We start from the raw sequence: 27,422 nt of genomic DNA, 5'->3' as shown, positions 1-27,422 counted from the left end.
TTACTCTGATTTGCAGAGCTATCAAGTTGTATCTTCCTTTCTTTCTTAAGATGCACTGTTTCTTGTATTGCCTTATGCTCCCTAAAACCCACAGGTCTGCTAAGAGAGGGAAGATCGAGTGGCTGATCTACATGAGAGCACAGTGGTGATTTTAGCTGGAAAATGTAGGCAGCTGGATTCTTTCTGCATCATGGGAGCAAGGGTCTGGCCTTGAAGAGAGCACCTGGAAGTGATGGGTGCTCTTTCAGAGCAGACCTCCACCTAATACGCTCTTGGCTGAGCTCTGTAGCCACTCTGAGAATGCAGTGAGGGTTAAAATTGCCTTTTTTCATGTGTTCGATGTGAGCAAAACGATAGGCAAGAGGGACTATTTATGCAAGCAGAAAAACAACTCAAGGTTGAGTTTGTTTAGTGCAGAAGTTTTAGTGGAGTTATAGGATTCCTCAGTGATCATCAAAATGAAGAATGAATTCAGCCTTGTTTGCAACAAATCAAAGAATATAATATGCCTTTCAGTGGTTTATTTATTTATTTATTTATTTTAGGGTGAGATGGAAATACAGCTTAGCCAGTGAAAGTTGTGTTAAACTCATGATGCCATGAGGAGCTACACTGAGTTATACCTGGGGTTTTAGTGGGAAGGACTAAGGTGACTTAAGAAAGTTTTCAAGACTGAAACCTCAGTCTTCTGCATTTTGTTTAGATAAGTATTGTGTTACAGCCAGCATTGGTGCAAAGACATTGTAGAAAGCTGGACTAGATTTGCATTTTAGCTCGGACTTCTTACTAAAAGTAAGAGAGTACAAAAACAGCTGCGTCCGAGGCTGTAATTCATAGGCTGCTGTGGATCGGTGCGGGGTCCTGCTCCTGGGCTGTGGGGTTTGCTGAGCCCCTGCCTGCAAAAGCCAGAGGGAGCACTGGTGGGGGACGGGATGGGATGGGATGGGATGGGACGGGACCGGGTGGGATGGGACAGGATGGGATGGGATGGGATGGGACGGGACCGGGTGGGATGGGACGGGATGGGATGGGATGGGATGGGATGGGACAGGACAGGTGCTGCAGCGCAGAGCATTAAGCGAGCACCGCAGCCAGGGAGGACCGAGGCATCCTCCGGGATGGGAAGTGGAGAATAAGTAAGATGTCGGGAAGCAAGGCAGGGAGGGCCTAAAGGTAAAAAGAAGGAAAAGGCTGTTGTATTTCCTTGGGCAGGCACGGGAAGGGCTCAGGGCTGTTTTTATGTGAGAGGCTCGGAGCAAGGGCGAGATGTGCTGTGCCCACAGGAGCTCTCAGGGAGTCCTGCACACCTCCTATATTCATGGGGACAGACCACAGACAGACCCCCTATGGGTTGCGTAGAATTTCAGGAGCCCCATGTGAAAAAAAAGAGCTGTGTTTTGGATCTGGAAATCGCACAAAATCTTGTCTGTCTGGTCTGTTTGCTTTCACCTCGTTGCTTTAAATTTGGTTTTGGCTCAGGACACTTGAGGATATCTTGAGGGAAGTTTATGTTTGCAAGTGGCTGAGTGCAAGGGGTTGGTTTTCACTGCGCCATGGTGCACAGGCAGGTGCTGGCTGAAGCAGAACTGAAACGATGTGCTGCAGTATCAAGCTGTCGATTTTCAACATGAAAAATATTCTTTCTGATCATTCAGTGGTGAGAAAGACAGGTTAGGAGTTTTTGAAATAGTTTTGTAATGACTGCTTTTAACCTTGCCTCTGTATTCCCACGTGAATGCTATTAATGTATGTGAAGTGTCAGGGGCAGGCACTTTATTAAGTAATGCAAGGTGAGTATTGACTAAGTATGTTTTTAATCTAAGGAAAATCTCTACTGGAGGCCAATGCACCACAAGAACAAGGGAGGAGAACTGGGTAGAAGGCAGAAGTATAATGCTCCTGTTGATTGAAAGCATGAAGAAGGTGAAGGAATAATTGCTGTTTTACTGATTTATATCGATCCATGCAGCTGCAATAACCTGACCAAGTACATTAAGGGGACTGAAGACAGCAGACCCCAGACCACCCTAAAGACAACATTGGCCTTGGTGTCCAGGGTATTTGAAATGTGGATTAATACAAATGAGAATAAATCTATATCTCATTTTAATGTCCTAATACTTTGCACATCAAAGGGGGGGGAACCAGGTATCAATGATGTGTGCTGATTCCCCTCTTGCTTCTGCTGCTGATTGACAAAACCAGAGTGTTTGTACACCAACATATCTGTGTGTTTACTCCAGTGCCTGATTGTGGATTCAACATCTACTGCTAGGAATGCCATTAGCATGGATTGATTAGCTCCTGTGCTGTTTTGCATATGTTTACCTTCAGTCAGAGCGTTCACGCTTCAGGCTTGCTTTTTTTTTTTTTTTTTTTTTCTTCCCTATTTCCGCAGGTGCTTGTTACAGCTTAGCTAGAGTGTAATAAAGGAAAGGGCTTTTCCCCATTACACCTGCTTCCAGCTGTGGCAGTCTTAAGGTCTGATCTGCAATTCAGCAGTAAATAATTTACTGAAGGCAGGTGACAGGCAGTTACTTTGCTCCTGATGTCCATCTGTGGGGCAACTTAGGGCTTTGCTGAAATGATGGATTGATTTCTCTTGTGGGAAACAACCTGTGACCTGGACCAGGGGGTGCAGAGCGGGCAGCCACAGATGGTGAGGATTTTGAAGTGCCTGACTTTACTGGTTCTTCATTCATTCAACTCAGAGTTTTCTAGGGGAGGTAAAATCTAATTTGCTGGTAGGCTTGTTGTGCTATATGACACACCGTCTTTATATTTCAAAGGAAAACATACCAAGATCCTGTCTCTGTTCTACCACATACACGCTTTTTTACCCTGTAGAAGTGACTGTATCAGTAAGCTAAAAAACATTCAAAGATGTGGTTATGGTCTCAATAGACACCAGATCGTATTTTGTTTTAAATCTCTGCCTTCTTACATTAGCCTTTTAAAAGAATGGCACTGTTTTTTTAATTATTATTATTATTTTTAATTTTAAAAAAACAAAATAACTTTTTATTTATTTTTTACGGTGAATGCTGTCTTTCATTCTTTCTTTTGTCATCGGTTACTTTTTCTTCCCATGATGAGAATCATGTTTTACCTTTCAGTGCATGCAGAGTCTGATCTTGGGTGCAGATCAGTCAGCCAGAGGTAATTTACTGGCAAACCAGGTATTAGTCTGGTTTCCTGTTGATACAAGTAGGACCAGAATCTGGTCTTGTATGGTTGCAGTGGTGCTTCAGAGCCATCAGGGATGGTTACATCTGACATCCTGACTGGAGAAAGAAAACTCCTGTCAGTAATTTTGTGTCAGGTCAAAAACAATTCTATCTTGCTGTCTAACTATTAGCTGCTGTCAGGATTCGAAGGACAGAGCTCCAGAACAAACTGGACTGAGAAATGACTTAAACGTTTGTGTTTTCTGCAGCAACTAAGATACCCAGCTCTTCACAGCTTAATACAGAACATTCAGTGTAACTGGAGATTTATCAAGGTGTTAGAGTTTGTTTGATGTAATTCATCCTTTCCAAATTAACATTTTGTGTTGCAATATTATGTTTGTGGCTGTGTATACCAGGATTGTTTTCCATTGCTTGCTAAAATGTAGTGAAGAGTAGACATCTTGAGATTTGGGGTTCTGCAAATATTAAAGTAGATGAAATTACTATATTTAAGGTTATTTTATTCTGAACACATAATGTCACTTAAAATGAGACTCTGCAAAGGTAGCATGAGCTCCAGAAAGATCTGCAGCACATAGCCACAGGCTGGATAGCCTTGGGTAGCTTCACTGAGGCGTCCCTTACACGTGAAAAGATGAGGAGGCAGCCTAGAATTACCAAGCAAGATGTGTCAGGTTGTTGTTTTGCAAATGCTATATGGTGATAATCTTCGCATCTTTGATCTGTTAACTATTTAAAATGTCCAGGTTAGTCATTCACACCCTAGTTGTGGCAGCAGAGGGCAGAACAGTGATGCTTAGCTTTAAAGACAGATGAATTGTGACGAGTTGCAAAAGGTACTACATGTTGGAGATTTTTCAGAGTATAGTTTATGCTTCGCATTTATGCCTTGTTTAAAAATGAGCAGTATGAACAGTAGTTGTGACTTGTAGTGGATGGATTAAATGGAGAGGTTTTGCATAGCCATAGAGAGATGGGAATAGGCTGTCTCTGACTGAAAACTAAAAGATGTCCCTGATATTTGGCCAGTTTGGTTGCATGCATCAACAAATTTTTTGAATTAGTTGGTGGGAGTTTTTTGCTCATTAACACTGATTTTAATGAATCTTGCAACAGCTCAGAGTTTCTAGAAGTGGAAGACAGCTTATGTAGGGCCAGTGTTGATTGAATGGGGTGATGGTCATCTTGGACAAAATACTTAACAACTGAAATGGAATTCAGATCCTAAAAGAGGATGATAGGACTGTGAGAAATGGTGGGCTTGTAGGAAGTTAACCTTGGGAATATTTTTTGAGGTCTTTTACTGTGGAAACAAATCTGGATGATGAGTATAGAAGCATTGACGTAATGTCATCGTATGCCTGTGAGGAATTTGACCTGGTATGAAACAACTGAAAACTAACGTAAGGTTTGGAGGGTTTGAAGGTTTGGAGGTTTGAAGAACTTGCCCAACTCAGATGTCCATAAAGGATAAGTTGAGAGAAGAGTCATGGAAATAATTAGGGGGATGGAAAAGATGCTTTATACTGAGGGACACAAGAAGATGAAGACATCTAGTCTAACAGAGAGAAGACAACGTAGTAAAATGTTCATGGTGTGTAGGAATCCATGCAGGGAACCTTAATAAAAGGCTCATAGAAAAGGCAAGAAAAGAGGACAGAGGTTGAGCTACGGTAACAATAAGCCTTGTGTTATAACAAAGGTAATTCTTAGATATTGAAACAAGGTGAAAGAGATTATGATGAATTTTATTATTTATTTCAAAATTAAGTTTTTATATTTCTCTAAAAATTGCATTCTGCTTTAAAGCAATTAGCTCAAAAACGTCCTATGTCCTGTGCTGTACCAGAAATTAGAGTACACGGTTTATTATCTGGCTTTCATGGTTTACTAATCAATTTGTAATTCACTGATACTCACTTAGAATGACTCATGCTCGCTTAGAATGACTCATTGATATCAGTTTTAAAATTTAGGATTAATCCCAGAAAACTCTGTGCAAATGACCATTGCATTTTGCCAGGATAAAGGTCTTACTCCTCAATGTGTAAAACTACTTCTATAGCTTACTGACAGTGCAGGAAATAGCAATGGAAGACACCCTTGTGCATTGATCTCTCTTTTATGGCCACAGATGTTCCTTGTTTGTCATTTTGACTGTGTGCCCACACAACACGTCTCACCAGTGGTTTGACCTGGATGGATAAATTGGATAAGTATCCAGAACTACTCTCCAAAGGGTCAAAACCCTTCAGCTCCTAAGTGATCAGTGTCAATTAATAAATCAATAGGTTGGAAATCAAAGTGAAAGCAGCAACACAGCAGACTGGGGAGGTCTTTTTGTGTCTGACTGCTGTGAAGGGCTCAGAAAGGTATATTCACTTTGCTGCATGACAACAAACTTCACTTCTTTTTGCCCCTCTAATAGTCAGATATTAATAGGTATCAGGGCCTATGTGAAAGGATTATTATTACTATTATTGTTACTGTTTCGAATGAATGAGTAACCTGAGCACTTCTCGACAGGAACATACAGGCAGAAGTTTAGCTTATGTATCTACTTTTCTGCTTGTCTAAGAAGAAATTTTACCTCAGTGTATTTGACCACCTGTGGAAGCTCTCAGCTCATTGTCTTTTTAGAAGACATGACTAAATACATTTTTCAAATACCGTAGATTATTTTGCAGATTTTTGATTACATTGATAGTTGTGATAAAAAATTTACAATTTTACTTTGGGGGCGGGGAGGTTGGATTAATATTTTGCTCTCATTTGCAGCGAGAGGCAATGTATCTTTAGACATACATGCTTGTGTGGGCCTGAACAGTCTTATCAACTTGCAGCCTAAAACAATGGGCTGTAACACCCTAGATTTTCTATGATTAGCTATTCTGCATGCAATGCGGCTTCCAGAAATCAGTGTCAATTCTTCATTATTTCTTCTTTTGTGGTTCAAAATGACAGTTAAATAGGCAGTGGACCTGTAACCTTAAATGAATCTCAGTGTTCTTCACTGATGGTGTTTTATTAACCATACAAGTCCATGGCAGAGAAATGCTCTTACCAGTGCTTGTATGTAACTATTGTGTCTGGCCAGGGACAATCATGCCTTTGGGTTATATTTGTCTGGAAATCCTTTTGCCGCTGAATTCTAGTATGTAGCATTCAAGTACACTCCAAATAACATTTTTGGCTTCCACTTATTTTCTGTTCTCTCGATTTGGGACTGCACAGCAAGTCATTAAAAGGACTATCCACAAAATGGCTTCTAGTGCTGCAGAAATAACTAATTACCAAGGGAAATTACTGGTCACTTGCTGGATACTGAGCTGTTGTTGTAAAATCGACTTCTACCTTTCTTATCCCAATAAAAGGGATAAGAGTGCATTGGAGCACTCTCCGTTTCTATGCATATCTTCAACCACCAGCCCTTCACAAAGCCTCTGTTCTGGCATGTGCCAGTAATTTTTCTCCTTGCAAAATTGTTAATCGCCTTGGGTTGGTAATTGGAAAACCAACTGAGGTCTCCAATGAAAACAAACCTGTTAGAGAATTACTAACAGGCTCCAAAGAAATCATGCTTGTATTCCTGCAAATTGAAATGTTTAAAATATGTTGAATATTTGGGAGAGAAGATAGTAAAGGAAGTGTCTTTTTTCCACACTTGGTGGGAAGTTTTGCATGCCAACAAATTTTTAGAAGGGTATCTCAAACTTTGTGTTTGAAAACTGTATATCCAAACTGTCTTATGATCCTAATGAAAAATGTTTGTCTGCAAATGCACAATGACAAACAGAACATTTTGGCTAACTATTTATTTGATGAAAAATACAGCTTTAGGGCTGCATAATTTGTTGACAGAATATTTCAGAAATAATGAAAGAAACTTCAGCGCTCTCGGTGATCAATTCCTGCATGATTAAATGAGAGGCTACAAGGATGATGGGAGAGTGGTGGATGTAATTCATTTTGAGTTTAGAAAGGCTTTGGGCATCGTTGTCTGCAGTATTGTCATTTGGAAGCTGAGGACATATGGGCTAGATGCACGATGGTTTGATGGGTTGAAATTTGGCAGGGCTGTCGGTCTCAAAGGGAGGTAATCAATGGCTTTGGTGTTCAGCTGGTGTTGGTGAAAAGCAAAGTACATTAGGGGATGATAGTGGGGCAAGTACTCCACGTCTCCACTGGCAACCTGGATGATGGGACAGTCATCTTCATCAGATGTCCATCAAAGGATGAATTAGGGGATAGGGGCTGTTTGTGCCAAGCCAAAAAAATGGACCTTCATTTGAGAGAGACCTTGAGAAATTTGTCTATTGTGTCAAAATCAAAAGGTTTGTCCAGTGCTTGGGAAAGTTGTGTGTTTGAGGATACTCCGTGTAAAGATTTCAGGAGGAATCTCATGGGTCGGGTCTGGATTTAACAGGGAGTTGCTTATGCCAAAGAAGTTAACAACCTGATCTTTTCATCTAAAGGTTCATCTCACAGAGACTAAATACCAGTGCAAGAGGTAGTGTTTCACATGATGACCACCATGTGTAAGAAAAATAGATCAGGCAGGATCAGCTTCATTACCACGGCAACTTCTTAATTGCTAGTGGAGAAGGCTATACTAGGTGCTCAACAGACTTATTTTCACAATGACCTGAAGGGCACTGAAGTCACAATAAACAGCAGTTACTTTTCTAATACTCTGAGTATACTTTGAGATCATATTCAAGTTCTTTTCTACATTTCTGTGCACTCAGGGTTGTGGTTTATGTATGAGTGAGCGCTCAGCTGAAGGGTTTATGGGGATTTTCTCCTTCCAGCAGTGGTGACACCACTGCAGTTAATGGAAATGTCAAACTGGAGCTACTTCCAACCGTTCTGACTTAGGAGTGTAAGGTTGCTGGGTGTCTTGCTATTCTGAGATCCAGCTCCAATGTAAAAAAACACGTGACACAATAGGAGATGTCAGTGTCTAACTGATGCACTCAAGGAGGTCACGATGGCAACAGAGCTTCCATATACTTCATTTTTATCCTTTTATTTTTATTATCTAAATTGAACAGCCATGATAAAACTCTTGAAACTGTAGCAGTCTGTGCAAGAAAGTGGTTTGAGGCTTCAAACTCTGTATTTAGCTACCATAGGAAAATCCTTTCATCTATTCCCAGAATTTGCAGAGTGTTTTCAATGAATCTACAGGGAGGACCTTGGTGTGCAACTTCCAAAAACACATTTTGCATGAGAGAAATGCATGGCAATTTTATTACGAGACTTGTTACATTGCTTTGACAAATGTGAATTGCCACTAACAGAGTCTGGTACGGCATCGAGTCGTAAGCGTCAAGATACAGCCAGGAATAGTTGAGAAGCTGGGAGAGAAATGAATACATGAGTATTCAGTAAAGTTCAAACTTCACAGAGCAAATAGTAAATATTTAACGTTTGATCACTGTCTCTCACTCTGCGTCCCTTACAGCTGTTTTCTGAATTCAGGTCCATGCTTAAACCATTCCCAAACCTTCAAAATTGTGCCTCAGGCTTGAGGGAAGATACTTCTGAAGGTATTGTAATTTGGTTGGAAAGGTTCAGGCAGGAATTCTGGGGTCTGTAAGTAGTTAGCAGTTCATTAACTTGGAGTCTGCTTTCTTGGAAGTATTCTTCGAAGTTCAAATTTGCTGTGAAGTTGCTCAGTATTTAGCAACTGTCTTTGCAGTGCAAACACCCAGTGTTTTGCAGAAGGCTGTGCACTTAATGAGAACAGCCTCTCTCCTTGCTGCTCTCTCCTGGCACTGCTCGTAGTAGTACTTAATAACGTGGTAGTGGTTAAAAACCTGCTTTGGACTCTGTTATAAAAGATGCTTTAGAAACAGATTTAGAACAGGTTGCCTGGTCTGAAAGATTCACAGCCTGGCTCAAAGCATTGGAAGTTAACGTGCCATGGCTGCAGAATACAGGAAAAATTGGGATAATGCTGCAGGAGTTATGCCCAGTAGAGTAATACGGTGCTTAGGTGTTGACAGTTCTTCCTTTAAGAAATAAATGGTCATGAGATAGAAGTGACACCTTTGCCTACCAGCCACAATTGAGAAAGCAAGCTTCCTCTAATGGGGTGAGTAAAAAAACGCCATGGCAGAAGTTGAAGAAAGGTGTTATTTCTTGACATTATCTAATTGACATTTATTTTCTGTAAGTCAGAAAGATCCAATACAGATTCACAAGTGGAGGCATTTTGATAACAGTTACTTAAATAACAGATCATGAAGAAGTGCTTTTTCTCTCTGCTGGAAAAGGCTGGCTGATACTTTTGAAGAGAGCCATGGTGCAAAAAAAAAAACACATATGGTTTAGTAAGCAAACTTGCATATCAAAGGGTTTAGCTTTCATTTAATCTTTCCTTATGGATGGCTGACAATTATAACATTGCCCAGCTAGCCCAGCTGTGGATGAGAAACAGACTAAAAGTAGAAATTGATGTGCCACTTGTCCCTGAAATCTTTTTTTTTTTTTTTTTTCTTTTTTTTCCCTTTTTTTTTCCTGGGCCATTTGGTAAACCTTTGCTAAAAGTGTATTTCAACAAGAACAAAGATTTCTTCAAGAGTCTGATTAGCTGTAACTTCAATTAACTCTTAATAAATACAAAACCCTTAAGATGTGCTCGTTTGAAAGATCACGTAATCATGTTTTGCTGATTAGAAATCCTTTGGGGATTAATACATGTCGGAAGTATATGTTTGTTCAAGCAAAAATGAAATAGCATTCACTGGCTCTTTGGAGCTTTGAAATACAGTGAAGTATTACTTCCTCTGCAAATTGGAACCATACATATGGGAAAATAAAGTGCATGAATTGGAATACATCCTTCTGAAGGGGCGATTTTAGTCTTTTTTAATAATCTGGGTGAGACAGTTGCTGACTGCAAATAAACCATGTTGCTGAATACAAAATAAACAGTATTAAGATTAAAAATATGGACAAGGGTCTTTGAATTCATCTTGTCGCAGTGCATAACTCAGGAGCACGTAATGTACGCTGAACTGTATTAGAGTTTAAAGGCCAAATTAAGTAAAGAACTGGGCATGCTTCCAAAAGAATAGCTCATTAAACTTCAGCCCTCCTTTGGGTTGTCTGTTAGGAAGCGTGCAGGAAGGCCACCCTTTGATAGTCTTTGGCAAGAAATATCACATCTAATTTTGGATTTGACATTAGAAAAAGATGTTGTAGCTTCTGCTAGAGACATGAAAGCATGCTGCGCTGGAGTTGAAGCCTCAGCATAGAAAAAGCTGCTGGTTTGGTATTTGGGTGCAATTAGAGGTGTGAGTGAAATATTGTGATAATATTGCATTATATTCGTGGGAAAATAACAGTGATTCATAAGGAAAATAGATCCTTTCTTTATTTAGATTGTACCTCTGTAAAGCGTTCAGTATGAAGGATGCTTTTTGTGTTATACTAATGCAACCTGTTTGTATTTATCCATTTTTATGTCCTATATATTGCAATACTGTAGTTATTTCTCTTGTTCATGAGTTACGCCTACAGCTTGGCAAACTTGTTTGGCAGGTAAAAGAAGAAAATTGACTTCAACAAATATTTGACATACATCTTAAGTCAGGAAGAGGGCTTAGGGAACTTCTACCCTTTCTTTTGTTTTGCTTGTTCTGCTCCTTCTTTTGATACCCAGACAAACTCCCTCAGAACCACCAATGACCACTGATGGATCTAGGAGCAAAGGGAGTATGCCAGATTTTTCTTGAATTAAATATTTCTATCTTTGAATTTAACTGTGTTGTTCCTGACTGCCTTAGTTTTTCTTCTTCCTGATCATGTTAAAACACTAACACGGGCATGGGATTTAGCTATTTTTCTGAGTATGTTCTTATGCTGTTTTGGTACTCACAGGTAATATTGCTTTTGGAAATACCGGTCTGATGAGCAATAGGATATCTGGCCTGTGCTGTAATTCCCGAGTTTCACCCAAAGAGCTGAGTGAAAGCAGTATAAGATGAGCAGCATGTTCTGGACACGGGTGGCAGAGTATGATAAATGGCGGTGGCTCATAAAGCTTGCCCTGCTACCTGGCCAGCCACCAGGGATATTTGCTGTATCTCTTTATGACTTACATGCTTCCAAACGTTGCATCTGTCCTCAGTGTGCTTTTCAGCTCTCTGTCCTGTAACTTGGAACAAGATGAGATTTTCATTCTTCTGTTTGAATAACCTATTGTATGACTTTGGACATTTATCTTCAGAAGCAAAAAAAAAAAATAATAAAAAATGTTTGTGATGTCAGGAGCATAAATCAGTAGCCTTTACAGGGTAGGAACTCACCCAAAGGGAATGCTGAGAAGGTGGTACTCGTGCCTCTGCTATTGTTTTAGCCTGAGCCCACACTATTCTGAGTATGTGAGGTATTTTTAGCTTATGATCCTAGAATATTGCTTGTTTGGAAAGACAGTGCAGCATGCAGGTGTGCAGTGTCTGCCGTCTTGGATGTAGACTATCCACCATTGTACAAAAACAGTTGAAGGAGTATCAGTTCGGAAATCAAGTAGATGAAAAAGTAGTGGGTGCTGAAGTGCTGCTGCCTTGGGGGACAAAAGTGTAATGCCATAACTATTCATAGTTGCAAGAGAAACACTGTGTCGATGCATGTTTGAGTATTGGTAGTTAAAGAAATCATTTGAGATAGTCTGTTGTGATGGAGGCAGTATGTTGTGATAATGTGAAAATAGAAAGGTTATTTGTGAATTCAAATGTGAAGATGCTTTTCCAGGAAGGAAAACCCATTGGAGAGGTTAAGTTCTTGTCTTTATTGTGGTATGCTTGAAGGCTAACAAAGGCAGTGTGTTTGCAGCTCTCAAAGTACGTCTTTATTCACGTCTCTGAGTACAGTGCATATTTTTTACCTGGTAATTGTTGTGTTTTGTATTTGCAAAGTACAAGAAAGATTAAGTACAAAGCCTTTAATGTGATTAGAAATAGCTGTTTAGATGTGTATCTCATTTATTATTTGTAATTGTCGAGAGACTTGGCAATCTGCCTTATACATACGAATAGTAGTTTCCTTTCAGAATCATTTAGCAAGCTGAAGTATGAAGATATGGAAAGTATTGATCTACAGATAGGCAAGTATAATTACCAGAAAATAAATTGTTAGAGAAAGTAGCCATTGGCATTTATAAGAGTAGATCTCATTCAGAAGCTTTTGTTTCATGTGATATCCTGCTGAGTAAAGCTAATTTTTTGATCACTGAATCCCACAGATTACAGGTTTAGTAAATTGATTATTTTGCCTTCCTTGCCCCTAGTTTATGATGTCTCTTTTGTGTCATAATATGTATGAAAATATTCCCTAAGTGATGCAACAACTTTTCTAATGACTTTGCTCTTATTACTTACATGTTTAAGGCTGGGAATGCCTGGGTAGAGGTTTTTTGTTTGGTTGGTTGGTTGGTTGGTTGGTTTGGTTTACAGAAAAAAAAGGCTTTTAATGAACTATATTTTCCCCTTTGTTGATCTGTAACTGTTAAGTTCGTGTTGATTTGAACAAAACAAAGAATGTGGTTCCTATCTGGGAGCTCCCAGTGAAAGTGACACAAGGGATAAATGTAGGAGTTTCAGAGTAACGTGGAGTTCTACTCTTCAGTCTTCTTTGAGCCAAAAAGTATTGATTTGTATCTAAGAGATCAAGATGAGGTTCTTTTCTCATTCTTGGGCTGACCTAAACCTGCTTCTCGCAATAATGTCATAACCATGGTGGTATCAGATACTTGGGGTGGCTGATTCTTAATCTCCCCTGGAGAAGAGACACTCCAGAAAAAAACAAACAAACAAAAAAAAAAGCCAGTGCAAATGTTTACTGATGCTTAGTCTTGATTTCAGGAATCTCTCACTTCCATGAGTTGTTTTTTTGGCTGTTAATTAAGATGTTTTTCCATCCACACAGAGCAGTTTCCTCAGGGAAGGCTGAGAACAGCCTACTCATCTGAGGTCTTCCAATCAAAACCACATGGTAAAGCGTGGCAGCACTTAAGAATGGTTTTTGAATGGCCAAAATTTCATTACTGTGTTTTAATATGTATTTCTTGTGGAGGAGCAAGTACTTGGCTTTCCTGAGCAATTGTTGATGAGTTTTAATCAAAGTGATGGTTTGGTTTTGGTTTTGAAATTGCGGGTTTTGTTTGATGTGTGTACTTTTTCTGAGGATCTGGAGAGAAGGTTCCTGCTCCTAGGGGTGGTTTTCTTCCCAATTTAAAAAGTATCAGCTGCATCTTGATGCTGATATTTAAAGATAAAATCCCCTATTAGCATGCATTTGGTCAGAAAATAATTACTCAGAATTAGGGTGAGAAGAAGGTGCAAAGCAATGTCAGGCTGGGGATGCAAACCACCTCCGGCAAACCTGCCTGCTGCTGGAGCGTGAACTAAAATAATTCTGCTAGGTTAAATCATTTCCAACTCTGTGTGTTTAAATAACTCTACAAAGTATCTTAGGAATAACAAGCTATCAGCACCACAACAACATGGAGCACATAAAATTCTCAATACCAAACAGCGTCTGTATTCCTGGAGGCGTTTGCATTTGAATTAGGGCAGCAAAGGAGGAAAACTCATCAGCTCATACATACTTTCCTGGTGCTGCTGATTAGTGTCTCTCGGCCAGGCTCCGAAATAAAACAGAATGGAACAACTGGGGCTTGACCTCCTGGTTGCGATAACCAAAACTAGTCAATTCTGGCACTGGAAGGCAGTGTGTTGGAATTCTGGACATATGTAATATTTCACTCTTACAAAAAATAATCCAAAGATGTATTTTAATTTCTGTTCCTCATTTTAAGAGGCATCCTAGGAATCTCGAGTGGAGTTAATGACTTGCGGTGCACTTAATTGCCTGTTACTGTTACTTTGTGCTGAGCAGGCAAAAAGTGAGAGCTGAGCAGACTACCGTTGCTTCTTTATCTAAAGACAGATAAAAATTAAGAGAGAAAACAAATCATTGTGATACAAGACACAGTAGTGTGAGGTTATGCACCGAAGAGTGCTCAAGTCAACAAATATATATATTTTTTTTCTGAATGTTATTTCTATAAACTAGCTTGAATCTTTTGATCTTAATATAAATTCAGTTGTGAAGAAAAAGCTAAACAGAGATAGGAAACAGGAAGGAAAAGAAAAAGAGTAGAAGGTGTATATGGACATCATTTTAGAAGAGAAATATATAGCAGCTCAGGGATGAGTTGCTGAACCTTAAATATATGTTGAGGTTCTGTTCTGAGTGGGAAAGTTTTAAAATGCTAATAGTCTCTCCCCTTTGTGTCTATATACATTTATGAGAAAATAGTCAACATAAATAATTTGACTTGTCTAGATATGACTATCTAACAGGAAATTGTATCTTTTTTGGTTTTTATTTCAGGGAACTAATTCTAATTTTATATAGGTTCTGCATTCTTACTAATATTGATAGGAATTACATTTTTGAAATAAAGTAAATCGGACTTAGTCAAGTTTCTAATGGAGCATATTTTCTTTGGTGATTTTAGAAAAGTTCAGTAAATATTGCCATTTGAGTGCAGAGCTGTTAAATGTTTTTATGTCCAGCCTGAGACTGGTCTCATTTTCCTGTATCCTTTGCACATTAGCAAATTGTAATAATCATTTTATGCATTTGTCCTCTACTTTCATGGGATACATTTTTAATGTGCAGACAGAAGGTGACAGTTTTATTGCTTTTATGAGCATCAGGAATACATTCTAAATTCGATTATATACTGTCTCTGGAAATATCACACAAGCGACTTGCCAATAAATACAACTCTGATTATCAAAAACTAAAGAGGTAGGTAATTACCAGAGTGATTTAAACTGTGGGATTTGAGTATAATATTACTTGTGACTTCAAAAAATAAAGGTAATGCATACTGGGCAGAATAATTTAAACTTCATATAGACACTGATAAACCAGTATAGTTATTTCTGCAAAATGATGAAAGAGTTTCTACAGCTCAAGAGAAGAGAAACTCACAGTGTGTCCCAGCAGTTCACAGTGTGATTAGAAAAATGTATTTTGAATTGTAGAGAAAACAAGGAATTATATACAATGACAATGACCTCACAGAACATGCCTATAGGAATTATGTTGTTGAATTGAACTTTAGATAAAGAAAAATAAAGCTTAGGTTAAAATGCCCTCAAAGGGGCAGTAAAACTTCTTAAATATTTAGAACTTAACTTCTTAAATATTTAGAAAATTACATCTGACCTCCAGTGAATTAACATTCTATTAAGCTGCTAGCAAGGAAGCCAAGCAGGACCAGCTGGCCAATGCACAATACAAATCATTAAGATACCGTTTTTAACAAGAAAACCCAAACTGCAAAGCTTTGATAACTTTCAAATCAAATTGCAATATGTGTGTGCACAAACACACAGGTTTTTTAATGTTTTATGCAAGGGTGGGAAAATAAAAGATATCAGTGGAAAAAAAAAGGGTGATATTCAAAACAACTAAATAATGTGTAAACCCTTATCAGGAATAAGTAAATACAAAACAAAAAATCATTTTTGGAGCATAGATTAATAAAACAGTTTGTATTAGAAGAGCTCCTGAGGTCATCTGGTCCAAACCCCTCTTCAGAAGAGTAGGTGAAGTTTTCTTTCCCTTTACATTTGCTGAATTTGCAGTTTCAGCAGGCACAGAGCTTCAGAAAGCAAGTGGCTCCCAAAAACCTTCTGTCCCATGGATTAACAGGCTGTGTCACAGTGTTTTGAGGCTGTCTTCACAGGGTTTTGGATGCCAGAGGGACAGCAAAAAAGTGAGAGTCTCCTTAACCAGTAAGATAAATTACAACCTCCACAAACAGATGTACGCCACCAATTTTTTCTTAGACAAAGGAAAAAGGAAGTCTTTATTTAAGAAAAATACATAACTTGAACCTTGTTTTATAGCCTCCCAAATGAAGACAACACTATCCCAAATAATGCTGCTCTGATTTGTAATTCCACTGGATCTTGCCTTTCTTCATCTGCAAGATCCCATAAATCTTACAGAATTACAGAATGGTTTGGGTTGGGAGGGACCTTAAAGATCATCTAATTCCAACCCCCCCACCATGCACAGGGACCTCTCCCACAAGTCAAGGCTGCCCCAAGCCCCATCCAGCCTGGCCTTGGGCATGCACAGGTTCTCTGGGCAGCCTGTTCCAGTGCCTCACCACCCTTATAGTGAAGGATTTCTTCTTAATGTCTTATCTAAATCTACCTTCTTTTAGTTTAAAGCCATTTCCCCCTTGTCGTATTCCTACAACCCCTGACAAAGTGTCGCTCCACAGCTTTCCTGTAGCACCCTGTAGGTACTGGAAGGTCGCTTGTCAGGTCTCCCTGGAGCCTTCTCTTCTCCACGCTGAACAACCCCAGCTCTCTCAGCCTGTCCTTGTAGGAGAGGTGCTGCAGCTCCTTGATCATCTTTGTGGTCCTCCTCTGGACTCATTCTAGTATTTCCATGTCCTTCTTTGGGGCCCCAGAGCTGGGTGCAGGGCTCCAGGGGGGGTCTCATGAGAGCAGAGCAGAGGGGGACAATCCCCTCCCTCACCCTGCCACCCACACTGCTGTCGGTGCAGCCCAGGGTACGGTTGGCTTTCTGGGCTGCAAGCGCACGCTGCTGGCTCTTGTTTAGCTTCTTATCAACCAACACCCCCAGGTCCTTCTCCTCAGAGCTGCTCTCCATCCATTCTCTGCCCAGCCTGTGTTTGTGCTTGGGATTGCTCTGACCCAGTTGCAGGACCTTGCATTTGGCCTTGTTGAACCTCATGATGTTTGCAGAGACCCAAGTCCCTCCAAATGGTATCCCATCCCTTCCCTTCAACGTGTCGACCACACCACACAGCTTGGTGCCATCAGCAAATGTGCTGAGGGTGCACTCCATCCCACTGTCCATGTCACAAAGATGTTAAACAGCGTCGGTCCCAATGCTCACCCCTGAGGAACACCACTCGTCACTGGTCTCCACCTGGACATCGAGCTGTCGATTGCAAATCTTTGAGTGCAACTATCCAGCCAATTCCTTACCCACCGCATGGTCCATCGATCAGATCCATGGCTCTCTAATTTAGAAACAAGGATATCACGTGGGACAGTGTTAAATGTTCCGCATGAGTCCAGGTAGATGGTGTCAGTTGCTCTTCTCCTATTCACCAATTCTGTAACCCCGTTGTAGAAGACCACCAAATCTGTTGGGCACGATCTGCTCGTAGTGAAGCTATGCTGGCTGTCACCAGTCACCTCCTTATTTTCCATGTGCCTTAGCAGAGTTTCCAGAAGGATCTGCTCCATGATCTTACCACAGAGGTGAGACTGACTGGCCTGTAGTTCCCCAGGTCTTCCTTCTTTCCCTTTTTAAAAATGGGGCTGATGTTTCCCCTCTTCCAGTCAGTGGAAACTCACTGGACTGCTTCTCAAATATGATGGAGAGAGGCTTAGTAACTACATCCACCAGGTCCCACAGGACCCATGGATGCATCTCATCAGGTCCTATGGACTTGTGTGCTTTCAGGTTCCTTAGATGGTCTCAAACCTGATCTTTTCCTACAGTGGGTGGTTCTTCATTCTTCCAGTCCCTGACTTCTGGGGCCTGGGCCATGTGGCTGGAGCTCTTGCCTGTGGAGACTGAGGAAAAAAAAGTCATTGAGTACCTCAGCCTTTTCCATATCCCAGGAAACCAGGTCTCCTGTTTCCTTCTGGGGAGGGCCCACAATTTTCCTAGTCTTCCTTTTATCACCAATGAAATCTTTATCAACCTATAGAAGCCTTTCTTGTTGCCCTTGATGTCCCTGGCCAAATGTAATTCTAACAGGGCTTTCTTTGGCTTTCCTAAGTGTCTGTCTTCAATGTCTGATCTTACTCCCATGTAAAAAACGACTCATATCCAATGATAAAGTTCCCCATCTCCCCTGTGCTTTGGCTAATTATTGTAATCTCTTTTGAACTCTTCCCAGTATTTTACCGTGTTATGCTATATGGGAACAGGACACAGTGTTTCTGGACTGGTCCAACTTGCATATAGTTTCAAGATTATCACTCTTTGCTCAGGTACTATTACTTCAACCAATGATAATAGAGCTTTTTTTTTTTTTGGAGGAGGTTATTTAGGAGGAGCTGGCTATGTTGTTTTAACTCAATGCCTACGTGCTTCCTCTGATGCTGTGGCTGTGATCTGCATGCCTGTTCCAAAAATGAGTTACTGAATACTTAGGCTATTAATGGGTTCTTTGGTAGATGTTAATCACCTGAGGGGAGTAAATCGCCTCATCTGCAAACTTGAGGAATGATCATCAATAAAATAGAAATGACAATGAATGAGAAATGGATTTATGGGAATTGCTTTCAACAGCCATTGCTCACTTATTTTAACTATCTTTTGATACCTGTCAGTGAGTCAGATTTTAATTAAAGTGTTTCCTTCTAGAAATATATAATGCTACTTTTAATCAAGATGCCACATGGCCTTGAATAAATCGAAGTATAGTAAATCAGTAAATTTGCCTTTTTCACCCAGAGCCATAATCTTATCACGACAACCAAACAAAAAACCATGACCGAAAACAAACAAACAAAAAACAACCAAAAAGCTGACTGGCATAAATTATATTTAAAAAATATTTTTGATAGAGTCCTAGATTCACTAGTTCATTAGGACAGGCTCTGCTCATAGCCAGGCTCCCTGGATGCTGCCATGGGCAAAAAGGGGCAGCACAGCACATCCTGTGTTACAGGGTTTCAACACTAAAAATGAGTATGCCAACTTCTTACCTTTTAGGTCTGTCCCCTCTGATTCACTAACATAACTTTTGGGCTATTTTCAGCATCATGTTTCCATTCTGACTTCTTTCTGTGTACAACAGAAGTCTTTAAGTCGTGTCCCACCTTTCCCATGTATTAGATCTCTATCTATTAACGACGTTATCTGAAGGAATACCCACTAAAAATTCCCAAACACTTGAGTTTCGGTACTGTTTTTATCACTCTTTCAAAACATGACAAATGGAAAAGCTTTAGACATTTGATCATAGTCAAAAGATCATTGCTTATCAATGATCTCAGTCCCTATCAACTCAGAAAGATTGAAATAGAATCATAAAATCATCTAGGTTGGAAAATACTTTCAAGATCATCAAGTCCGACCATCAGCCTGTCTTACTGAGTCCTGTCACTAAACAGTGTCCCTTAGTGCCCTGTCCACACATCTCTTAAATACCTCCAGAGATGGCAACTTCACCTCTTCCCTGGGCAACCCATTTCAATTCTTGGTAACCCACTCAGTGAAGAAGGTCTTCCAAATATCAAATCTAAACCTCCTCTGGCACAACTTGAGGCCATTTCCTCACATCCTATTACTTATTACCTGAGATAAGAGACCAACATGCTACAGTCTCCTTTGAGGTAGTTGTAGAGAATGATGAGGTCTCCCCTCAGCCTCCTCTTTTCCAGACTGAACAACCCCAGTTCCCTCAGCCGCTCCTTTTAAGTCTTGTTTTCTAGTCCCTTCACCAGCTTTGTTGGTCTTCTCTGCACACGCTCAAGCAACTCAATATCCCTCTTGTAGTGAGGGCACAAATCTGAGCGCAGTACTCGAGGTGCAGACTCACCAGTGCCATGTACAAGGGACAATCACTTCCCCAGTCCTGCTAGCCATGCTATTTCTGATACAAGCCAGGATGCCACTGGCCTTCTTGGCCACCTGGGCACACTGCTGGCTCATGTACAGCCCCTGTGGACCAACACCCTCAGGTCCTTTTCCTCTGGGCAGCTTTCCAGCCACTCTTCTCCAGACCTGTAGCACTGCATGGGGGTGTTAGGACCCAAGCACAGCACCTGGCACTTAGCCTTGTTGTATGCCATACAACTGGATGCAGCCCATTGATGCAGCATATCCAGATCCCTCTGCAGAGCCTTCCTAGCCTCAAGCAGATCAACACCCTCACACAAGTTGGTGTCATCTGCAGACTTACTGAGGGTGCACTTGATCACCTCATCCAGATGGTTGATGAAAATATTAAACAAAGCTGGCCCCAATACGGAGACCTGGGGAACACCACTTGTGACTGGCCACCACCCAGATTTAAGCCCACTCATGACAATCCTTTGAGCCCAGCCATCCAGCCAGTTCTTCATCCAATGAATTGTACATTTGTGCATGCCCTAAGCAGCCAGTTTTTCCAGGAGAATACTGTGGGAAACAGTGTGAAATGCTTTATTAAAATCCAAGGAAACATTCACAGCCTTTCCCTCATCTATTAAGCTGTTTGTCTTATCATAGAAGGAGATCAGGTTAGTATAGTAGTGTTCGCTCTGACATTCATATTGGGGATAAAGAGGCATTTATGTAGTGTGCTGATATTTTGTAATATGTTGAATAGCAATTATTTCAACAAGTTGATAGAAGTTAGTGAAGCTTTCATGTTGCAGTGGAAAAAAATGGAAAAATGAGATGCACTGGATAGAGCAAAGTTACACATCTGTTGTCATTCAAGTGGAGAAAGATAAATGGAGCTTTCAGAAAGCTACAGTGCAGCTGAACATATCCAACATGTGTTGGCTTAATAACATCCATTAAATTTCCCAAGAGTTTGCCCACCGGTACGAATGGCCATTACAAGGGTCAACTGAACCATGGTCAGTCCGTGTCACTGCCTGCCAAGAAGTTTCTCCCATTCTCCAAACCAGTTTGTAACTGGAGTGCATTGCAGATACACCCACGTGGCTGGATCTGTGCTCACCCTGCTTTTCATCCAAACCCAAGATGTCTTTTGGATCCAGTTTGAGTCAGCTTGACATTGTGCTCCCAACAGACCTTTTCGGACGAGCCTGAGTATAGGGTTGCACCTGGTCTTAACAGAGGTATGTTATAATAAAAAATTGGGAGCCAGTTTTAGGGTTACAGCCCCTACAGCTGATCTTTGAGCAAATACAGAGGAAGCAATAAGTAACAACTATTTGGCAGCAGCTGAGTAGGGTTCTATTTAACAGTTGAAATAATCTTCCCGGCATTTTTGTTTGTTTGTTTTTGTTTTTTTGTTTCCCATTATATTGTTTGACTGTTTGCAATATTCTCAAGATTGTTTTCTTAAACAACTGAATTTTCAGACCTTATTTTGAATCTGTCAATCTTATTTGATCATTTCTTCAATACAATCCCAGCAACTTGAAAATGCTCAACATTTAATTTGTTTTCAGCTGCATTCCATTTTCAGTGGAAAAAAAAAAGTATTGAGGTTTACTGTTCATAGCAAATTTTTTACTCCTGAGATGCAAGGATTTTACTGATGGGAGAAAAAAATCAGCAACATAAACTCAAAGATTAAATTATTCTTCTGTTTACTTTAATTCAATAACAGGACTGAAACTTATACTAGAGAAAGGGAGGTATATCATTTACAGCTTTAGAGACATTTTAAAGGTATTTGGTGTGCTGAGCCTCCTAAAACTTGTGGTAGTATTATACATTTCAAACTCTACTCTGTCAAAGGTCTCTGCAACATCTATAAAGGCATTCAAAGATAACAGGAGTTTAACAAAAAGATGAAGAGCAACAGCAGCAGCTGTTCCACTGGTATGAAGAAAAGTCATTGGAAATAAAGAATTAAGACGACCCACCATCTGTTAGCCTTCAGAAGTTCACAAAGGATAAATGTCCCAAATTACACCCCCAAATAAATAATGCGTGTGCCATTCTTACTGCTGTGATCGGCAAATGAGCACGCTGCCGAGAGAATGACTTTTCTTAAAATAGGAAGGGATATGCTGGCAGTATATTTTTGCCTTGGGCAAATCTTGAAGTCAGTGTTCCTCTTCTGTCTCCAACTGAGTAGTAATTATTCAATGCTGCTCTGTGGTTGTGCAGGTTAGACATTAGGAAGAAGTGGGCTTTTTGCCCTTTGATGTGTTTAGAGACACTGAATTAAGCTGGCTAGTATATCCTGGATGTCTTGAAGTACTTGCTGATACACCTGGGGTTTGCACCAACACTGCTTGTCTGTAAGAATGTCTGAAATCAAACAGTCTGAGATGAATTGACATGTTGCTATTCTCAAATTTTCATGCAAATCTGGTTGTTTGAGATCTGTACCATGAAGAGGAATGAGCTCTTTCTGGATTCTGATTCCTTTTTTTGTAGTTTATTTCTCTGTGGAGGAGTTAAATAAGTCACTTCCTGGAAGAGTATTCTCAGTGATGATCTACTGATCAAAAGTGTTTTTGTTTGGTCTTTTTTCTGTGTGAGCCATCTAAAATGCATTGATCTGGGCAGAGAAGTTCAAGATTGCCCCTGAATTCAGTTCTGCTGGTTTTTACTGTGTCTAGCAAATGACACTGCCAAACACAGGGTGAGCTTATGTGGCAAGGTTTTGTTAGCAGGGGCGGCCTCTGTGAGCAGAGCCCAGCAGCTGTCCTGTATTAGAGAAGAACCAGCTCCAGCTGGCTGCAAAAGGGAACTGCTGCCGGCCAGAGCTGAGCCGTGAGCAATGCTGGTTGTGCCTCTGGGAGAACAGATTGAAGAAAGGAAAAAATGCTGTGCAACAGCAGATCGGAGACAGGAGTGATAAAGTGTGAGAGAAACATGCCTGCAGATGCCAAGGTCAGTGAAGGAGGAGGGGAGGAGGTGCTCCAGGTGCCAGGGTAGAATCACAGAATCACAGAATCGTCTAGGTTGGAAGAGACCTCCAAGATCATCTAGTCCAACCTCTGTCCTAACACTACCAAAACCTCCACTAAACCATATCACTAAGGACTACATCTAAACGTCTTTTAAAGACCTCCAGGGATGGCGACTCAACCACTTCCCTGGGCAGCCCATTCCAATGCCTAACAACCCTTTCAGTAAAGAAGTTCTTCCTAATATCCAACCTAAACCTCCCCTGGCGCAACTTGAGCCCATTCCCCCTCGTCCTGTCACCAGGCACGTGGGAGAATAGACCAACCCCCACCTCTCTACAGCCTCCTTTAAGGTACCTATAGAGAGCGATGAGGTCTCCCCTGAGCCTCCTCTTCTCCAGGCTAAACAACCCCAGCTCCCTCAGCCGCTCCTCGTAAGACTTGTTCTCCAGACCCCACACCAGCCTTGTCGCCCTTCTCTGGACTCTCTCGAGCACCTCCATGTCCTTCTTGTAGCGAGGGGCCCAAAACTGAACACAGTACTCGAGGTGCGGCCTCACCAGAGCCGAGTACAGGGGGACAATCACCTCCCTAGACCTGCTGGCCACGCTGCTTCTTATACGAGCCAGGATGCTGTTGGCCTTCTTGGCCACCTGAGCACACTGCTGGCTCATATTCAGCTGCCTATCAACCAGTATTCCCAGGTCCTTCTCGGCCAGGCAGCTTTCCAACCACTCATCTCCCAGCCTGTAGCGCTGCTCGGGGTTGTTGCGCCCCAGGTGCAGGACCCGGCACTTGGCCTTGTTGAACTTCATACAGTTGACCTCAGCCCATCGGTCCAGCCTATCCAGATCCTCCTGCAGAGCCTTCCTTCCCTCGGGCAGATCGACACACGCACCTAACTTGGTGTCATCTGCAAACTTACTGAGGGTGCACTCGATCCCCTCGTCCAGGTCATCGATAAAGATATTAAAGAGGACCGGCCCCAGCACTGAGCCCTGGGGGACTCCACTAGTAACCGGCCTCCAACTGGATTTGACTCCATTCACCACAACTCTTTGGGCCCGGCCATCCAGCCAGATCACGCAGATTCAGTCAACGGCTGCATCAGGGCGTAACTTTTCCCCAGAGAGCTGGGTCTGTGACAGTAAATTCAGGTCCCTTTGGTTTGGTGGACACTGAAAGAAGTTGCATGGGAGAATGAAAAATGCTTGTGATTCTGATGATCTTAAAAACATTTACAGGATATTTTTTTTCTTGTATTTATGTAATTTTGAAGGCAGAAAACTAATAATCTTTTTAATATGTCCATTTAATACTGCTGGTTAAAGAAGGTAGGCAGGAAACAGCATTAGAACAGCGTAACAGCAGCAAACATTGCAAAACAGAGTCTGTGCTTTGGAAACAGTATTGTCAGTGTCTTCTTGAAAGAGATATTATTATGACAATTTGCTGTCAAGTGCAGTAGACATCTGTTAGACACAAAATGCCTGGCTTAAATTGTTTTTGAAGATGTTGTAAATATCCAATTTGGAGAAATGTGACAAAATGGACTATGAATGCAAATAAGACTTTTCACTTCTTCAAACTCTACAGTGCACTGTTGTCTTCAAAATAGTACTCAATGTTTAAGGATCTATTTGAGATAGTGCAAGAGTGAGTTGAAAACATCTTTCATTTTCAAGTATTTGCATCTTGTATGAGATGATGGTTTTTGTGATGCCATTTGACTTTATTCCATTGCCACAGTGATGAATTTGTTGTTTCAGTTGAAATTCGTAAGAATAAATCAGGCTAGATTCACCAATTCAGGATTTTCCATGGAGGCTGAAGTATGAGGGTTCATTTCCCACAATATCTCCAACAGAAAGGGAAAAAAGCTGGAGAAAAACTCATTGGCAGTGAACTGTTCTGAATAGGTAATAATTACTAGGCATTGCTAGCCATGGAGAACTTAATTTTTGCTATATTGCGAATGCAGGATCACAGAAATAAAAAACTCGATGTATGAGAGTGTGAGGCGTATTGTGATGTGTATTATTTTTTAATAGCCTATCTAATAATTTCGGAAAAGATGAGTGAGTTGGAAGATACAGAATCTTTCCTTTAGGACCACAGGTATAATTTGATTTGGAAATATGAAGAAATACCAACTGCAACAGCAGAAATAAAAAAACAAAACACATGGCATTCCTAAAAGGTAATACCATAGAATGGCTTGGGTTGGAAGGGACCTTAAAGGTCATCTAGTTCCAGCCCCCCTGCCATAGGCAGGGACACCTCCCACTAGATCAGGTTGCTCAAAGTCCCGTTCAGCCTGTCCTTGAACACTTCCAGGGACGGGGTATCCACAGCTTCTCTGTGTAACCTGTTCTAGTGCCTCACCACCCTCATAGGAAAGAATTTCTTCCTAATACCTAATCTAAATCTACCCTCTTTCAGTTTAAAGCTATTACTCCTTGTCCTATCACTACGCTCCCTGACAAAGAATCCCTCCCCAGCTTTCCTGTAGTCCCCCTTTATGTGTTGAATGGCCTCTGTAAGGTCTCCCTGGAATCTTTTCTTCTCCAGGCTGAACAAACCCAACTCCCTCAGCCTGTCTTTGAGGAGAGGTCCTCCAGCCTCTTGATCATTTTTGTGGCCCTCCTATGGACTTGCTCTAATGTGAGGTATTAGTTTTCCTCCAGCAAGGGCTGGCATGGCAGCAGCACTACTGGCGATGTGAATCCTGTCTTTAATTGGGTGACCAAAAATGTGCATGCTTAGAATTATCAATATTATCAAAGTTGTTACTATTGAGCGTTTGTAGCTCTTTCTGAGCAACTGTCCTTTACAAGATTAATAATCTTGAGTAAATGTATCTAAAATGGGTGAATGGGTTTATATACCTGCTAATTTTGCTCCTTTTCTCCCATCATGACAGAAACATTTTTTTTTTCTTTCAATTGCGCAATCTCCCCAGTGACTGTAAAATGAAGTAGGAGGGCTGTCTCTGATAATGAACCCCTGTCAGGGAAAGACAGTGATTGACAGAAGCATGGAAAAAAAAATACTCCAGAATACCTGAGCAGCCTACTGAACATAAACAGTGTGTGGACCAAAACAGAGTCTACAACCACATCCTTTTCTGATCCTTTTGTGTGCCCCACATGCATTTCCCATGGGGAAATATGTTTTGTCCTTATGATGTCAGTGGACAACTTCATCCATTACCATCGTTATTATATCCTTTCATCATGAGATTTAAAAGAAAATGCAGCCCTTCACACTTGCTTTACTTCAGCTCAGAAGGAAGAAAAAAAATCAGTTCATTTGCTTTCTGCATCTCTCCCATTTTTATGTGCTCATAGAATGTAACTAGATGGCATAATCCAAAAAGGAGGGGGTTACCCAACCCATGTGTAACACTATTTAATTGTAGCAGAAGTTAGAAGTAGTAGAAAGGTATTCAGAGGTACTAAAAATCAGTAATATAGCAATAAATACAGATTGGTATTACAGGTTCAACAAACATCAGTAATACTATGGCAGTGAAAATACTTATGGATTACAAACTTGTCAATACTGTAACAGCAAATGTATTTATGATAGGTCATATTTATCAAGACTATACTTACAGTAGGCTATGCTTATCAGTACTATACTTACGACAGACTATGTACATATATACATATTCATAAAATGATCAATACCAAATGCATCAAACTGATCTCAAAAGAAGGGTCTAGGTCATACTGACCTCAAACAGGTCTAATTAAGAAACCGATCTCAGAAAGGACCAAACTTGAAAGGGTCCTAGAAACTCAGCTGAGAGATAGACCACCTTAGGAATGGGCCCAGAAAGGGGACCAAAGTGACAGATGGAAACTCACCTGGAAGTTGAAGCATGTTGCAGAGTTTAGGATTTGATACACAGCGTCACAAAATTAACATGACATTCCATAGAAGCCTGTCTGAAAAGGAAAAAAAATAGTAGAGAATAAAGAACACATGCTGCATGAGAAGTTTCTCAGACAGACAAGCTCCATTTTGAGTAAAAATATGGCTCTTATTATATTATTGAGACATACAAGAGCATAGAACAGTGTCACTTCAGATAACCAATAGGTGAGAAATCCAGTACAGGATGGTGTTTCTTATTTTCCTTTATTTTCTTGAAAAAAAATAATCTGTTTCCTACCTCAATTCCCACTTCTTCAGGTGATAAGCTGTTTCTCGGTTTCTTGCTTTGTCTTGATTGGTAATATCTTCGGGCCATCTCTGGTTCTCAGGTGTCCAGCCGCATGCCAAGGATGCCTCTGCTTCCCAGGCCTGCATTTCCCAGGCTAGCGGCCATTTTCTCCTGACAGGGCTGAGCAGCCATTTTGTGTCAGCGCTTTCCACTTACAGTCCCGTTACCCCGTCACTGCTCCCATCACCGGGTAATTCTCTGAGAGAAAATGCTTACTACAAATGCCCTAAGGAGTTTATTTACCAGAATAAGCTCAATGTTAAGAGTGGCAGGGCTTTAAGACTGTAGCTATAATATTTTCACTCAGAGATGAACAATCGTAAATGATTTTAATGCCTTTGTAGCTTGAGTACAGCAGATAGG

General features: G+C 40.8%; 1 protein-coding gene and 1 long non-coding RNA gene across 14 annotated transcripts in view; one reads left to right on the top strand and one right to left on the bottom strand.

Moving 5' to 3' along the window:
• PRKG1 (protein kinase cGMP-dependent 1) overlaps positions 1–27,422 on the top strand; it is a 466,091-nt gene that overhangs the window by 264,600 nt on the left and 174,069 nt on the right. Inside the window, exon 1 of one of the 13 annotated variants that reach the window (XM_040562968.1) lies at positions 27,231–27,249. The exons of the other annotated variants lie outside the window; for them this stretch is intronic. The gene's annotated coding sequence lies outside the window, so the exon portion shown is untranslated. Of the gene's footprint in view, positions 1–27,230; positions 27,250–27,422 lie in introns of those variants that run through there. 13 annotated transcript variants of the gene reach the window in all.
• Positions 8,431–27,303, bottom strand: LOC121072839. Its single transcript, XR_005821409.1, has 3 exons — positions 27,009–27,303; positions 26,701–26,781; positions 8,431–8,551 (listed from the first exon to the last, which is right to left on the bottom strand). It is a non-coding gene; the product is annotated as an uncharacterized LOC121072839 (long non-coding RNA).

This window comes from Cygnus olor, chromosome 7 (genome assembly GCF_009769625.2).
Source record: "Cygnus olor isolate bCygOlo1 chromosome 7, bCygOlo1.pri.v2, whole genome shotgun sequence".
Lineage (NCBI taxonomy): Eukaryota > Metazoa > Chordata > Aves > Anseriformes > Anatidae > Cygnus > Cygnus olor.
The sequence above is the reverse complement of the archived record's forward strand: the minus strand, read 5'-3'. Positions and strand labels throughout refer to the sequence as shown.